Source organism: Notamacropus eugenii, chromosome 6 (assembly GCF_028372415.1).
Source record: "Notamacropus eugenii isolate mMacEug1 chromosome 6, mMacEug1.pri_v2, whole genome shotgun sequence".
Taxonomy (NCBI): domain Eukaryota; kingdom Metazoa; phylum Chordata; class Mammalia; order Diprotodontia; family Macropodidae; genus Notamacropus; species Notamacropus eugenii.
The window spans coordinates 296230236-296248383 of record NC_092877.1 but is presented as its reverse complement, the minus strand read 5'-3'; positions in this window follow the sequence as shown (position 1 = coordinate 296248383).

Genomic DNA, 18148 nt, shown 5'->3' with positions numbered 1-18148 from the left:
TGTCAGCACGAAGGTGGTTGGAAAAAAAAAAAACACTTAACTCAGCAGCAATTAAGTGAGAAGCTTTCAAAGCTGAGTTTTCCTTTCTTAGACCTTAAGAGCCAGAAATTAGATCAAAAACTGGCCACATCAGGCTGCATTTTAGCAAAATTTAAAGAAGCTGCAAATGGTTACCAAGGCAGTATGCCTGTTTTTCCATACCATCCCCAATTCTTCCCTCTCAGTTACCCTCATTGAGGAGCACATTTGGGTAAAATTTAAATTCAAATGCTTATTGTATAGAAAGGTAGTGCTTTATGGAGATCTGGGGAACTTCCTTTCTCAATGGTGATGTTTTTATTTGGATGATTTTGATACCTTGGACCATAGGTTCCCAAAGTGGGCAATACCTCCCCCTGGGGAGCAATGGAATGATTGGTGGAGGAGGGAGGTAGTAGCCTCAGGTACAATTGGGAGGCATTGAATAAAAATAAAGTGGTAGTTGAAGCATAAGGAAAAAAGAGAAGAGAAGAAAATTTTGAAAAATCATTTGTACATGTTTCATCTGTTGTGTAAAGTTGTAGTGATTACATTATTTTCCAAATAAACACACAAAATGCAAGCTATAATCCATCAGTAGTCAAGTCCGCTGACAAGTCTTAACAAGCAAGTATTGACAGGTAAGCACTATCAGGAAGTCCAGCATGCATCAACAGAAGTATATGCATGTAATGACTTGCTTACAATACCATAATATATGGTTACATGAGGCAATATTGCATCATCAAAATTTCAATGAAGGAAAAAAATTTACAATTTACAATAAATTATTAAATTTACAATTAATTATTAAATTTAAGATGTCTTTTTTAAACTATTTTTTTTGAAATAATACAAATTTTTAAAAACTGTTAAAGAGTTAAAGAAAGTAGATTTGGGGTGAGTGGGTGGGGACTGAGTAATTTCTTTTTAAAGGGAGCCATAGGCAAAATAAATTTGAGAATCTTGGACAAATCTTAAGAACTTGGTGTAGTGGGAAGAGCCTTGGATGTGGAGAAAGGAATCCTGCACCCTCTAAGTCACTTACTAGCTATGGCACCCCAAGCAAGTCACTTGCAATTTCAGCACCTATAAAATCTGGATAGCAAATATGTGTACTTCCTATCTCACTGGGTTGTTAGGAGAAAGGTGACTTCTGAAAATTACTGCGCTCTAGAAACGTGAGTCAGTAACCGTTGCATTCTCTTTAGTAAGGGAAAGCCAACCCTTCTGATTTGCTAACCATGTTGTTATATTCTGCTTGCTGTGGATTAAGGAGGACAAGGCAGGCAGGTAACAAACAATTATTAGGTGCTTACTGGGTGCCAAGCCCTGTGCAAAGCAAGTGAAAGTTGGAGAATCAATCAGGTTGTCCTCCTTCCCTTCTTTTTTCCTTGCCCATCTCAGATAATTAAGGCCCTTATCCTGCAAGCATGCTGGAAATCTATTGATTTTGCTATTAACAATGAAGAGAAGAGCCTTCTCTGAGATTTTTATTTATAGTTTGGAGTACCAGAACCATCCCTAGAGTGTGGAAAACCAAAGCTATTGCCCCAGGCCCCATTCTCTAAGGAATCCCAGATGGCTGAAGGACTCTTGTTGCAGTTAGAAAGTGGAACCAGCTGGTGCTTTAAAAAAAAAAAAGTCTGAGGTTCATAGACACACAATCTGTGTAAATAGGACTAGGGCCGAGTCTCTGGCATAAAAGCTGTGCATACTCCATCACCTACCCCAGTTCCTTTCTGAAGTCTTTATCTCCTTTTCCCTCTACCACCCAGGGCTTCGTTCATTTTAACTAAATTTTATCTGTTAGGTTTATGTATTCATCTGCCCAGACCAGCAGTGCCTTGGGAAGGGCCTTATGAAAGAACCAAAATTGAATTTTATGTAGCGAGGCCCCAGGAGGCAAGAGGGTGGCTCAGTGGGCAGAGCCCTGGGAGTGGAGTCTAGAAGACCTAAGTTCAGTGTCAGACACTTAAAAGCTGTGTGACCCTGGGCAAGTCACTTAACCTCTGCTCGTCTTATTCCTCTGGAGAAGGAAATGGTAAACCACTGCAGTATCTTTGCCAAGAAAACCTCATGGGCTATAGGCCCACAGGGACTGCCTGGATGTTCTCTTCCTGCTTCTGGTCAATGATATGCATGATTGTATATGATTCACATTAGAAATGACAAACTTGCTACTTGTTTCTGGCCATGTGATGAATGCTGCAGAAAAGACTTGCCATATTGGTATGACAGGGTAAGCCCTGCCTGAGTGGCCCTTCAGTCATCTCCCATCCCATGCAAGCAGCAGAAGAACCAGATATTGTAGCATCTCAAAAAAGAACCAGCTCCAGGCTGCAACACTCAAGGTGAAATCCTGTGTAGTGAGAGAGACAGAGAGAGACAGAGAGAGACAGAGAGAGAGAGAGAGAGAGAGAGAGAGAGAGAGACAGAGACAGAGAGACAGAGACAGAGACAGAGAGACAGAGAGACAGAGACAGACAGAGACAGAGACAGAGAGAGGGAGATAGGGAAGGGTGGGTCCTTCTCTTTTGAAATATCATGTCTACTTCACCCACTTGGCAGCAAGTGCAAGGGGCCCAGAGTTGTCTTTGCCTTTTTGTTTTTGTCTTTTAGGTCAATGAATATCCCAAAGTGGACATGTTGGTTGGTTGGTTGTTGTTCTTCATCTTCAAAGAGCACCAAAATGACATCACTGTTGTAAAGTGAAATTTCAATGTTTCTGACTGTGGCTGATCAAACCAATATGAGCTCGGAATGCTCTACTATAGGTTGGGCACAGATAGTCTGTTAGAATATTTGGAATGGATATCCCAAATTTGCTCATCCTGCGTTTACTTTGTGCTGTCTTAATTCTGCTTTGCTCAAAGAGCACATCACCATTTCTTATGTGGGCACACCATGTTGAGTGGTCCTATGCCAGTGTCTCCTGTGTTCCATAGTTAAATCAAAGTTCTTGAGAGAGACCTTGAGAGTGTCTTTGCATCATTTCTTCTGACCACCATGTGATCGCCTGCCCCATGCAAGTTCTCCATAGAATTGTCTTTTTGGCAAGCATACATTTGGCATTTGAACAACATGGCCAGCCCATTGGAGTTGCGCTCTCTGTAGCATAGCTTGAATACTTGGCAGTTCAGCTGAAGCAAAGACTTCAGTGTCTGGTACCTTATCATGCCAAGTGATCCTCAGAATCTTCCTAAGACAGTTCAAGTGGAAGTGATTCAGTTTCCTGGCATGGTGCTGGCAGACTGTCCGTGTTTCACAAGCATCTAACAATGAGGTCAGCACAATGGCTGTGTAGACCTTCACTTTGGTAGTCAGTCTAATACCTCTTCTCTCCCAAACCTTTCTTTGGAGCCTCCCAAACATTGAGCTAACTATGGCAGTGTGTGCCCCAACCTCATTGTCAATGTGTACATCCTTGGAAAGTACACTACCAAGGTAAGTGAACTTATCCACAGCATTCAAAACTTCTTCATTTGATGTAACTGATGTATGGATGGTGTGGTGGTGGCTGATGGAGCACCTCTGGGTTTTGGGGGTTTTTTTTGGTGTTATTAGGCCAAAATTAGCACAGGCAGCAGAGAATTGATCCACACTTTGTTGCATCTCAGCTTCAGAGGCTGCATTGAGTGCACAATCATCTGCAAACAGAAAATCATGCACCAACACTCCCTTCACTTTGGTGTATAGGATTGGAATCGACCCTGTGAGTTCAAGAGGTGTCTAGTTCCCAATGGAGATCAAACATGAATGGGGAATGGGGATACACCAGGAACTACTCCAGCACTTTTGAGGAGAATGACCACCAACGAGAAGAGGACTGGATCAAGCTCGGCCATTTTACCAACAGCCCAGCAGGAGTGAAATGTGAAATGCCTAATTAGCAGTATCACAAACTGTTTTATGTCCCAGTGAGGTTAAATATTCTCTCAGCATACTGTAACAGTAGTTATCAATTAATGAATCTTGGTCAATTCATTCCACTAATGCATTCCTTTTGTGTGTGTGTGAGTAGTATTAAATTACCTGTCCCATACCTGATTTACATTGTACACAGTGTTTTACTCTTCACTTTGAGGAGATCTAGATAGGAGCCATAACCTAAACCCTAAGCAATTATTCCCTTGTATGCCCAAGAATGTAAGTAATCAAAAAGTATGAGAAAAAGGGAGTTGAATCCCTCTAACTAAAGACAGGCTACCACAAAACTGAATCCAGACCAAACTGCATGCTGTAATATGACAGGGAGGGGGCAGAGTATCCTCTACTCCAGGACGTCCAGCCTAGTCGTTCCTAATGTTATACTTATCTTCGTTCATTCATTCAATAAGCATTTACTAAGGTCTAGACTCTTACCTGTCTGTTTGTTCATTCAACAAGCATTTATTAAGTTCTACATTCCATAAAATGGGAATGATAATAGCACCTACCTCCCAGGGTTGTGAGGATCAATGAAATACTATTTGTGAGCATTTAGCATAGTGCCCAACACATAGCAATACATTCTTATTCTCTGTTATCTATCTATATTGAAGGCATTACTATAGGAGGTGTGTAAATACAAAGATGACTAGAATTCCCTTCTTTTTCAGATGTGTTCACAGGTACTATAAACTGGAATAGAAATGTATAATAGACATGTACAATCAGAGTTTAGAATATTAGCAATTGATGTTTGATGCTTTGAATCTTGTACATGATATATGAGTGTATGTATATTACATATATGTGTGTGTATATGTGTGTATACATATACATATATAAAGTTTCCTGAAATTCTTAGTACAGACTTAAATAGATTACTTTATGCATACTTAAGTAATATGTAATACTATATATTATCTCATTCTGGCCTTGGGAGAAGGTGCTATAGTTACTATTGTCCGCATTGTACAAATGAGAAAACTGAGGGTATACATTCCTTTTCCATGGTCACACAACCAACAAGCATCAGAGTCACAGTTCAAATCCAGGTCTTCCTAAGATCAAGTCCAAAAAATCTACCTACTACTTAAAGAGAACAAAACAGGCTTACATGATTATCCAGGGGATACTTGCACTTGAGGAGACATATCTTAAGCCACCCTTAAATGTTTCTTCTGCTCTTTATATATCAGCAAAACCTTTGATGCACCCTTGCCAGAAACACTCCTTAGGAAATTCTAATCTAGGGTTTGGCAGATCATGTTAAGAGATTTGCACTCTCCTTGCTTTAGAAGTCATAAGACTTGTATCCTATTGCCTGTTCTACTATGAACTGAAAGGAATTGAAAGCTTTCCCCCCTCCTCAGGCTTCAGGTTCTTCATCTTTGAAACTGATCATGATAATGCTTGCTCCCAGATCGCACTGTTGCACTCATGTTAGGAGGATCAATGAGACATCATCTATGAAGTGCTTTGAACTCCTCAGGGAGAGGTACTATATAACCATAATTACCATTATTGATGGTAGCAATGTAACTGCTATAGGCTTTCCAATAAACCAGTCTTTTCCTCCACTATTTGCCACATCTCAGTGATAGTAACAGAACACACACATACTCAGCTACCTCAGAAACAGAGCTCTTCTCTTGAGGGGTGTGGGGGAGGGACAGCAAACTTATTGCTAGTGAGGAGAAATGGGATGAAACCTCAGAAATAAAGTGGGTCCTCCAGACACACAGGAAGATTTGAAAAAGGCTGAAAACGAAATATGATCACTGCTATCATTAAGGAAAGACTTTCTACACCCAACAATATTTCAGTACAAACATACATATTGGAAGGACAGCAGGCACTCTATACCAAATGACACAAACACTTTCAGTCAGCCTACATTGTGATAATCATTTTCCTAGTTAGGAAATGCTTTTATAGGATCCCATTCTTTATGTCAAAAAAAATTTTAATGCCCCCATCCATCAGACTGTCATGGCATTTTATGGCTCCTTTAGGATTATTTCTATTTAGGGGCCTACATTATCTCAAGGAGAAACACAGTCTCCAGTACATAATTTTGTCACTCCACACCTTGGCTTTCACTGCTCTCTTTCTCTGATCTAGCTGCTGACTCTCTATCATTTCCAGTCTCTTCTGCATTGCACAGTTAAGCCAATCATTTTTATTCCTCAAGACACCAGAGATGAGAGTACTCCTATGATTTCAACCATTGTCATTCATTTCCAGCGGAACTATAAGACTGCTTTAAAATATATCTTTTGACTTCATTCTCAATGGCCTCCAAAGTGACAGTCAATATTTCACTAATCTCCTCTTTTAGGTTGTCTAATCTAAGCACTAAAGTCCTTCCTTCTAATCGGGAGCTTTTGATTTCTTGGGACTAAGAGAGGGCAGGGCAGCTAGGTGGCTCTCAGTGGATAGAGGTGCAGGGTCTGGAGTCAGGAAGACATCTTCCTGAGTTCAAATCTGATCTCAGACACTTAGATATCACCTCAGTTTCCTCAACTGGAAAATGAGCTGGAGAAGAAAATGGTAAACTACTTCAGTATCTTTGCCAAGAAATCCCCAAATGGGGTCACTAAGACTCAAACACGACTGAATAACAAAAATGAGAGGGTAGCCTTGGTACTTTTGCTCCACTTTTCTGGACCTGAAGAGTATTAAAACAAAACCAGATTCCTGGATTTGACCTCTTTCAAATACATCTTACCTTTGACTTAACCTATCTTGTCACCAAACATCTAGTAATGTTGGTATAAGGGCCAATGTCTAAACCAGAGTAGCAAAGAATAATTTGAAGTTATGGAGTAATCAGATAGACAGACCAAACCTTGGAAGAGTAATTGAAAAAAATATGATTTCAAGGTTAATTGGGTGGGAAAGGATAAGAAGTATGCCCTTAAAATTCAACCTTGAGTTTAGTTAGTCTCAATGGATAAAAGGAAATGGAATTTCAGGACATTTGAAATTCAGCAGCCAACATGGTTTCATTTTAACATTCTTTGAGAAAGAGAAAGGAAAGTAAAAGAACAAATTTACTTGGAGTCTAGCAGACTTCTTTTTAGTCAAATAGCTGGTTTGAGATGTCTCATCATCTTTATGAGAAAATGAATCAATGATGTGTCACATTTCAAAAGCTATGCTAATACTAGCTGAATAATTTTATGTGTGTATATGTATGATTGTGTGTGTGTGTGTGTGTGTGTGTGTATACCCCACATAATCAGAATTTTGGATTTTGGTTCTTTACCAGAATGATTCAAGTCAAAGAAAAATCTTCTCAAGAGACCAGTGAAGGACCATCACTAGCAAAATATGATTGGCTAATGGAAGGCCAAATGGTTTTAAGGAAGAGCAGCAGTACCCTAATTTGCAAAGTGTAAGCCTTTAACAAACACAGGCAAGTACATTTATTGGCTTAATTTAAAATATCTCAAGCACAGGATTCGACTCCCAGGCCCCGACGCCCTTGGCTGCTGTCATCAAATGGCCTGCCTTAGGGACCCCAAGCCAAAAGTCAGCTCTCATTTCTAGTCAACCAGTGCATTAATACTTTTTGAACATTCATTAGGCACAAGGTCCTTGCTGATTCGACAATGTATTCTGGGCCTGTAGTTTAGTCACAAAACTTAATTTGCTGCTTTGATTGCTTCCTTGAGGTAAAATGATTAGGTATGAATGGTGAATGAAAAAAGATTGAAGGAGCTTAGTCAATCCCTGAAAGTAGTTTACCCAGGTGGTAAGGATGCTTGACTTGGAATCAGGGGACTTGGATTGTTTGTACTTGACATTTACTACCTAGGTGACCTTGGGTAAGTCACTTTATTCCTTCTGAAGGAGTTAGGTGACCTAGAAGGTCATTTCCAGCTCTAGCACTTTTACCTAAGACAATCTACAATCATACTCACTGAAGAATACACTGTACTTTCCAAAAGTCTCAGGGCAGCTTTAAGCCATTAAAACTTTAAAATTTATTAAGCCTTTTATGGACACCTTTAGTATAGATGTAGATATATGCAGATATAGATGTAGACAGATTTATAGATAGAGATAGATGCAGTAGATTATAGATATAGATATATACAGATAGATGTAGACATATAGAGATAGAGATAGTTTGATGTAGAGCTATAGACAGACATAAATATACATAGAGATGTAGATGCATATATAGATGTACATATGTAGATATAGATATAAATAGGCAGAGGTATAGATTAGATATGGATTTTTGTAGATATGGAGATAGAGATAGATGTAAGTGTAAAGATAAAGACAGAAACAGATAAATATGAATGTAGACGGATTAGCTATAGATATACATATATGCACACATATATTCACATAAATGGGTATATGTATAGATATGTGTGTATATGTGTGTATATGTATGTATACATATACAAGTAAATTAACAGGAGAGATTATGAATGGATTAGCACCTCCAGAACCAAGCTGAATTTGCTATAACTCATTCTCAGTCATTTAAAAAGATTAATTTGGAAAAGATTGCCTTAATAGTATGGTGGAAAACTAGAGAAAATGACCTTGAGGCAATTTCCAGCACAATTTTCCTATTTTCTTTGATTATAAGTTCACTTGACAGCCATGTCAAAAGGAGACAGTGAACTTGATGTCAATGATACTCTGAAATCCCCAGGTAAGGACATGGAAGAGTCCTTCATTTTGCCTGAGCTGTGTCTTCACTACACAAGACTTCCATGTGCATTTCCTATGAAAGCAGTGAATGTTTCACCTGTGCTAGAGAGTATAATGTGTATTTATCTCATAGTGAGTTGGGAGCTCAGGGTATGTTGATATTACAAGGGAATGGAGCTCTTTGAGAACAGGACTTGCTCTGTTTTTGTATTTATATACCCAGCACCTGGCACATTGGCCCAAGTGTGGAAACTGCTTCTCTCCGGGAAAAGCCATTACTTGCATTTCTAGTCTTAGAAGTTGCCCAGGACAATCAGAGGCAAAGTATCTCAGACCACACAGTAAATAGGTGTCAGAGACTAGACTTGACCCTAGGTCTTCCTGGCTCAAAAGGCAGGACTCAATCCAGCATAAATGTTCGCCTTGTTCATAGAAAATAATTAATTAACATTTGCTGTTGAGGTGATTCTTTTTAAAGAATAAACTCCTCAAGAGGAAGTCTGTATTGGCCTTTAATTTTCTGAAGGCTGTACTCCTCTGAACCAACCATCAAGTTCCTTTCTGAATATTCTAGTAAAATACTACATATTTAATGAGTGAGTACTCAAAAAGTACTGTATTTGTAGGATAAAAATGGGACTCGATTGTTGACTTTAGGGAAGTATACACAGTTTTCTTTTTTGTGGGTCATACACATACATACATACTTATGTGTGTATTTGTATGTGCATGTATGTATATATGTGTGTACATATGTGTATGTATATATGAATACATATAATATATTTTGTGGTGGGTCATATTAATGATATATATGTAAACTAAAATGGAATCAAAGACAGGTAAGTGCACAATTTACTGACATCTAGAGAACCATGTGAAGGCACAGCTTACCTCAAGATTGTACTCTGAAGCTAAGGAGGGGGTGCCTGTGGAGGTGCTCTGAAAACCACAAAGAGTCATACAAGTGGATCTAAATGTAATAACTAGCGTATTAGCTATCGTCATTATTATTATCCTTGATTCCTCTGTTGCCCTCATAATCCCTATCTTAAGTCCTCAAAATCCTATTTCTGAAATGAGCTTTCTTTTCCATTGGCCCTGTCACCAATACAGTTCACTCAGGCTTTCGTTATTTTCATACTAAATCAATGGGGACTTCCTACTTCAAGTCTTTGAGCCTAGCATTTGATCTCTCTCTTCTTGTCACAATTCCTTCCAATCTTAAATTCCTCTGCCAAGTTCTTCTTCTTAATCCACAACTCTGATCGTGGCATTCTCTTGCAATAACTCACCAATGACAACAGAGTAAAGCATTAACTCCTTAGCCCAGCATTCAAAGCCCTTCATGAGTTGGTCTCAAGAGTTTATATTTCATGGCTCTCCTTCATGGCCTCTACATTTCAGCCACACTGAACTATTTACCATTATCCAATATTGTCCTGTAATTTCTCACCTCTGTGACTTTGATTACACTCTTCTCTCTACCTGAAATACCCTTCATCTTCATTAATATGGAAGGGAGAGAGGAAAGATGGAAGGATGGAAAGAAGGAACAAAGGAAAGAAGGATGAAAAATGAAAGGAAGGAAAGAAGGAAGGAAGTAGAAAGGAAAGATAGAAAGAAGGAAAGATGGAAAGAAGGAAGAAGGAAGGGAGAATGGAAGGAAGGAAGGAAGAAACCTCATGGTTAATGAGGATCATATATGCTCCTTTTCTGGAAGCTGGAATTTGGTGAAAAAAGCATAAGAAATCAAAAACTGCATGATGAAAACTGTGCTTTTTTTGGGTGGGGAGTCTTAAATTTATCCAGGCTTATCCTCTGACTTTTTTAAAAAATTTGAGCCCATGGGTTTTGCAAGTAAGGGGACAGTCAAAAAAAAAAAACCTCTCTCTTTTGGGGTCCTATCATTTCTTGCAACAGTTTTTTTTTCTTGTTCTTAATATGTCAACTCCTCCCAGCTGACTCTGCTCCCCACCTCACATCTGAAATCACCTATGCCTAAAACTTTCCATGATGGAAATGTTCTAGCCAGACTCACTATTTAGCCATTCCATGACTGTGATATCAGAAGTCAGATTCTAATGTTTTCTGGAAACATATATCTTCCTCCCTAAAAAATACTTGTCCTTCATATGTGCCAGGGGACCAGTCCTATTCCATGGAACAGAATTGAGACATGTCCATGCCAAATTAGAAAAAGTGAGTGCCAGACATGTCCTGGATGTGGGAGTTTTAAAGAGTGCTTCTTAACTCATAATTGATGTCTTTCCACCTCCTGCAATGGCATAAAGACTGGCTTACCCCAGGCATCAATTCCTCATCATTGGCTGAATTGTGAATATCTTTTGTTCTTCCAAAGATCCCATTATATCCTTAGCTTTATGTCATATGTGGCCTGAAATTTTTCAGTCTACAATCTTTTATTAAGTGCCTAGCTCTGACAATGCATGCATCAACTTATCCATAGCATTCAAAACTTCTCCATTTGTTGTAACTGATGGTTCCATGTATGGATGGTGTGGTGGTGGTTGATGGAGCATCTGTGTTTTCTTGGTGTTAATTGTTAGGCCAAAATTAGCACAGGCAGCAGAGAATTGATCCATACTTTGTTGCATCTCAGCTTCAGAGGCTGCATTGAGCGCACAATCATCTGCAAATAGAAAATCATGCACCAACACTCCCTCCACTTTGGTCTTGGCTTATAGCCATTGTGCTGACCTCATTGTTGTAGGCCTGTAAAACCCAATCAGTCTACCAGCGCCATGCCAGGAAACTGAATCGCTTCCATTTGAATTGTCTTAGGAAGGTTCTGAGGATCACCTGGAAGAATAAGGTACCAGACACTGAGGTCCTTTCTTGAACTAAACTGCCAAACATTTAAACTCTGCTTCAGAGAGCGCAACTCCAGTGGGCTGGTCTTATTATTCAAATGCAAAATGATAACTTGCCAAAAAAGACTATTTTATGGAGAGTTCACACAGGGCAAGCATTCACATGGTGGTCAGAAGAAGCAATACAAAGACACACTCAAGGTCTCTCCTGAGAACTTTGGAATTGATTGTGTGACATGGGAGACACTGGCACAGGATAGCTCAGCATGGCGTGCCTGCATCAAAGAAGGTGCTGTGCTCTATGAGCAAAGCAGAATTGAAACAGCTCAAAAGAAACATGAGATTCACAGATTTAGAGTATCCACCCCAAATGTTCACAAGGACTAGTTGTGCCTGACTTGTGGGAGAGCATTCCAAGCTCATATTGGTCTGATCAGCCACAGTACGAAACACTGTAGCTTGACTCTAGCATAGCGATGTCATGATGGTCCTCTTCAAGAACAAAGGAACCACTTAAGTGCCTCCAGACAGACAAGTTTTGTCCTTGGCCCTAGGAAGACAAAGCCAAAAAACAGAAGCAGTTCTTGACTTCAAGGAGTTTACATTCTACTAGAAGGAATCCATAAATATTCAGATATGTAAATATATTTAGTAGAATGAGTAGCTAAGCACTTATTGTCTGAAATTCCTGGAGCCCGCACCAGTCTCTGACCTTTATCTGTCCTGGCTTCGCTGTTCTGAGGTTGCCTAACTTATTAAGAAGGGAACTAGGCTCCCTAAATATTCATATTCATCTATTCTTCATTTCTATCTGGGGCTCTGTTGAAAGGTTTTGTCTTTTTTAAAGAAAAAGAAGTAATGAATAAAAAGTCACCCAACATGCAAACAAACATATTGGATATGAAATTGGCTTATTCCCACACAGAAAAGGAATTGCTACACATAAAAGAATCATATGTGTATTTCAGAATGGTTAAATGATCACTACTAACTAGTATGAGCCTTGTTGAGACACACACAGCTTTCTAAAGGCTACTAATGAGCTTACGTTTCATTTCCATTGATCACAGGCTGGTAATTTGGAACTGTGCCCAAAGGACTGTAAAACTGTGTATACCCTTTGATCCAATAATACCACTTCTAGTTCTGTATCCCAAAGAGATCATAAAAATGGGAAAAGGACCCACATGTACAAAAATATTTATGGCAGTTCTTTTTGTGGTGGCCAAGAACTGGAAATTGAAGGGATGCCCATCATTTGGGGAATGGCTGAACAAGTTATGTTATATGAATGTGATGGAGTACTATTGTTCCATAAAAAATAGTGAGTAGGGGGACTTCAGAAAAATGTGGAAAGACTTGCATGAACTGATGCTGAGTGAAGTGAGCAGAACCAGGAAACACTGTACACAGTTATAGACACATTGTGAGATAACCATTTTTGTTGGACTTAACTATCCTCAGCAATACCACGATCTAAGACAATTCCAAAAGATTCACGATGGAAAATGCTATCCACATCCAGAGAAAGAACTATATTGGAGTCTGAATGCAGAGCGAAGCATACTCTTTTGTTTCTTCTTTCTCTTTGTTTTTCCTTTTGGTTCTAATTTTTCTTTACAAGGTGAATAATGTGAAAATATGTTTAACATGATTGTACATATATAACCTATATCAGATTGCATGCAGTCTTGGGGAGGGGGGAGCAGGGGGATGGGATGAAAATTTAGAACTCAAAATCTTATAGAAGTGAATATTGAAAACTAAAAACAAATAAATAAAATTTTTCAGAAAGAAAAGTGCTATCCACCCCTCCAGAAAAAGAACTGATGAATTCTGAGTGCAAATTGAAACATACTTTTATTACTTTCTTTATTTTTCCTGCTTTTGTATATTTTTCACAACATGGCTAATGTGGAATTACGTTTTGCATGACTTTACATGCATAATTTAAAAAATATAGTATTTCTCTGAGCCTCTTTTTATGTCTGTCTGTATCTCTGCCTCTGTCTGTCTCCGTTTGTCTGTCTTTCTGTATATCTGTCTCTAATGAACTCCTCCTTTAGCACTAACTCATTAGAGCTGCAGCTGCTGCTGCCATATTTGTTCCTGCTTACTAGACTCAAAGACTTCTTGATGCTTACCAAAGTGCATGCTGAAGGAAAGAAGCATAAAAAAGGCAAAGAACAGTCAGGAACCTTGTAAAAACCCAACTAATTGAATCCATTCTCCATACGAGTGGTCCCTTATTCATTATGCCCATTCTCCCCTCCCTTCCACTAAAATCAGGTCTTGTCACCTGGAAAGCTGTAACCAAAAGTGTCTTCTTTTAACAAATGCAGCACCTTGTCATCAGGTAAAGGAATGACAAAGAGATGATTCAGTAGTACCCATCACATCATTCTAACATGCCAAATAGTCCTTTTAGTCAAAGGTCACCACTTAGCCAGGACCAGCCAGGAAAGTGTCATCCCTCAAAAGCATTGAGTTGCCTTGTTTTCAGATTCTCTAAAAGTTTCCAGGAAAGCTCTAGCACATAACCTGGGATTGAGTCTATTGGGTGCATTCAATCTCACTAGACGCAACATATATGCAAAGTAATATGGAATGAAGGAGGTCTTAAAAAGTAGAAGAAATGCCCAATGATATTGCTACTGAATCTAAGAAAGAAAAACCACATATTTATAAAATATTTATAACAGTTTTTGTAATAGCAAATAACTGGATATCAAGGGGGTACTCATTTATCGGGAAATGGCTAAACAGATTATGGTACATGGATGTAATGGAATACTATTAAACCATAAGAAATGAAAAAAATGGATAATTTCAGATAAAAATAGGGAGACCTATGTGAATTAATGGAAAGTGAAATGAACAGAATAATTTATAAAATACTATAAAGAAAAATAATTTTTAAAGCCTTGATAACTTTGATCAATGAAAAAGACAAACAGTGATTCCAGAGGATGAAAGAAGAAGCATGCTAGTACAGTAGAGTCCTAAACATGGAGTCAGGAAGTCATTTGCTCTCTCTCTGCCTCAGTTTCTTCATCTGTAAAATGGGAATAATAATAATAGTACCTACCTCCCAGAGTTATGAGGATCAAATGATGTAGAATTTGTAAAGTGCTTTGTAAATCTTACAGCAATATATAGGGAGGCAGAGCCAAGATGGCAGAGTAGAAAGATGCATATCCTTTAGCTCTTCCCCCACAACCCATAAAATACCTGTGAAGAAGACTCTCAACAAATCCTAGAGCAGCAGAAGCCACAGAGCGATAGAGTGGAGGAGACTTCCAGCCCAGGGTGACCTGAAAGGTCAACGGGAAAATCTGTAGCACCGGATACAGAGCAGAGCCCAGCCCAGCCTTGACCATGTGGCACATGGAGGAGGACTGGAATAGGCTTCAGGGGTGGAATCACTAGCAGCAGCAGAGGCAGTTCACAGATCCCTCAACCCACAGGCACCAAAGGTCAGTGAGAGGGCTTTTTCAGCTGGCCAAGAAGGGAGCAGGGTCCCCCCCATAACTCCAGTGCCAGGCAGCTGGCAGAGGCCCCAGTGGCTGGCCGTGGCTCCCACAGCAGACATCCATTGTTGGAGGCCTCATTGTAAAGCCCCTGGTGGAACTGAGCAGTTGATCTGAACCTCAGCCCTGAGTGCTGGCATGAAGGAACTAGAGGTGAGGCTGTTGCAGAGAGGAAATTCTACTACTCGCAGATACTGGGCACAAAAGTTTCTGGTTGCTCCCAGATCAGTGTGCAGGATTGATTGTGCCACCTTGGAAGAACTGGGGTCTTACAGGTCCCCAGAGTATACCCTACTCTTGACAAAGAACGCAAAAGTCAAGTAACTGGTTGGGAAAATGCCCAAAAGAGGGGGAAAAAATAACAGACATCTTCTCCCATCCTTTTGTATGAGGAAGAATAATGCTTACCACCAGGGAAAGACATAAAAGTCAAGGCTTGTGTATTCCAAACACCCAAAATAAATATTCAGTGGTCTCAGGCCATGGAAGAGCTCAAAAAGGATTTTGAAAATCAAGTAAGAGCGGTGAAGGAAAAATTGGGAAGAGAAATGAGAGAGATGCAAGAAAATCATGAAAAGTGAGTCAACAGCTTATTAAAGGAGACCCAAAAAAATGCTGAAGAAAATACAGCTTTTAAAAATAGGCTAACTCAATTGGCAAAAGAGGTTCAAAAAGTCAATGAGAAGAAGAATGCCTTAAAAATCAGAATTAGACAAATGGAAAAGGAGGTTCAAAAGCTTGCTGAAAAAAATAGTTCTTTAAAAACTAGAATGGAATAGATGGAAGCTAATGACTTTATGAGAAACCAAGTAATCACAAAACAAAACCAAAAGAATGAAAAAATGGAAGATAATGTGAAATACCTCATGGGAAAAGCAGCTGACCTGGAAAATGGATCCAGGAGAGACAATTTAAAAATTGTGGGATTGCTGGAAAGCCATGATCGGGAAAGGACCATAGATATCATCTTTCATAAAGTTGTCAAGGAGAGCTGCCTTAATGTTCTGGAACCAGAAGGCAAAGTAAATATTGAGGGAATTCACTGATCACTTTCTGAAAGAGATCCAAAAATAGAAACTCCTAGAAATATTGTAGCCAAATTCCAGGTTTACAGGTCAAGGAGAAGGTGTTGCAAGCAGCTGGAAAGAAACAATTTGAGTACTGTGAAAGTACAATAAAGATAACACAAGATATAACAGCTTCTACATTAAGGGATTGAAAGGCATGGAATATGATATTCCAGAAGTCAAAGGAACTAGGATTAAAGCCAGGAATCATCTACCCAGCAAAAATTAGTACAATACTTCAGGGGAAGAAATGGTCTTTCAATGAAATAGAGGACTTTCAAGCATTCTTGATGAAAAGACCAGAGCTGAAAAGAAAATCTGACTTTCAAACACAAGAATCAAGAGAAGCATGAAAAGGTAAACAGGAAAGAAAAATCATAAGGGACTTACTAAAGTTGAATTGTTTACATTCCTACATGGAAAGGTAATATTTGTAACTTTTGAAACTTTTCTCAGTGTCTGCGTAGTTGGTGGGATTATATACACACACAGAGAGAGAGAGAGAGAGAGAGAGAGAGAGAGAGAGAGAGAGAGAGAGAGAGAGAGAGAGAGAGAGAGAGAGAGCACAGGGTGAGTTGAATAGGAAGGGATCAAATCTAAAAAATAAAATTCAGGGGTGAAAGAGGAATGTTTTGAGAGGAGAAAGGGAGAAATAGAGTGGGGCAAATTATCTCTCATAGAAGAGGCAAGAAAAAGCTTTTCCAATGGAGGGGAAAAAGTGAGAAGTGAGAGGGGAAAAGTGAAGCCTACTCTCATCCCATTTGGTTCAAGGAAGGAACAACATGCACACTCAATTTGGTATGAAAATCTATCTTACACTACAGGAAAGTAGGGAAGAATGGGATAAGCAGGATGGGGGGGATGATGGAAGGAAGGGCAATGGGAGGAGGGAGCAATTACAAGTAAAGACTCCTGGGGAGGGACAAGGTCAAAAGAGAGAATAGAAGAAATGGGGGGGGGCAGGATAGGATGGAAGGAAATACAGTTAGTCTTACACAACACAACTATTATGGAAGTCATTTGCAAAACTATACATATATAGCCTATATTGAATTGCTTGCCTTCTCAGTGGGGATGGGTGAGGAGGGAGGAAGGAAGAGAAATTGGAACTCAAAGTTTTAGGAACAAATGTTGAGTATTGTTCCTGCATACAAATGAGAAATAAGAAATACAGGTAATGGGGTATAGAAGTTTATCTTGCCCTAGAGGACAAAAAAGAAGATGGGGATAAGGGAAGGGAGGGATGTTAAAAGCGAGGGCAGATTGGTGGTAGAGGTAATTAGAATGCTCAGCATTTTGGGGTATGAGGAGGGGAGAGATGGGGAGAAAATTTGGAACTCCAAATTTTGTGGAAATGAATGTTGAAAACTTAAATAAATAATCTTTTTTTAAAAAAGTAATATACAAATGCAAGCTGCAAGGATAATGATACTACCCTCTACCTGACAGAGAGGTGAGAGAATCAAGAGGTAGGATGAGGCATACATTTTTAGACATGATTAATGTGAAAATTTGCCTTGCTTGACTATACATTTTTATTATGAGGGTTTTGTTTTTCTTTTCTTATTGTTCAATTGAGGGAAAAGAAAAATAAATGATTGTTAATTGAAAAAAACAAAAAAAATTGTTGTTGTTTTTTAAACTGGAGGGATCAGGAAAGTTCTATAGGAGGTGGCATTTGAGCTACGTCCTGAAAGAAGCCAGAGGTCTTAAAAAGAATAAATGAGAATGACATGTTCAACATTGTCCATCATATCACTGATCTCATGAGATAACCCTGAATTCATGCCATTTATAACATAGTAAGGTTTTTTTTTATTTCTTGGACTATTTGATACTTTTAAATAATGCTGCATTCCACTAATCACAACTTAACTTCAAATTGATCAATGTAACTTACTTTCTGAACTTTTTGCAGCTCACTGTGAGCTGTGGTCCCCCAGATTCCAAGCTGAATAGAGTTATTTAAAGGCTAGGGGATTCTGGGGAACTTACATGCTCCATGAATGCTTAGATGATTTGCTATAAACAATTTTATGAGTTAATTCAGATCCACAAAGAGTCACCTCTTAAACAAAAACAATGCAGGTTT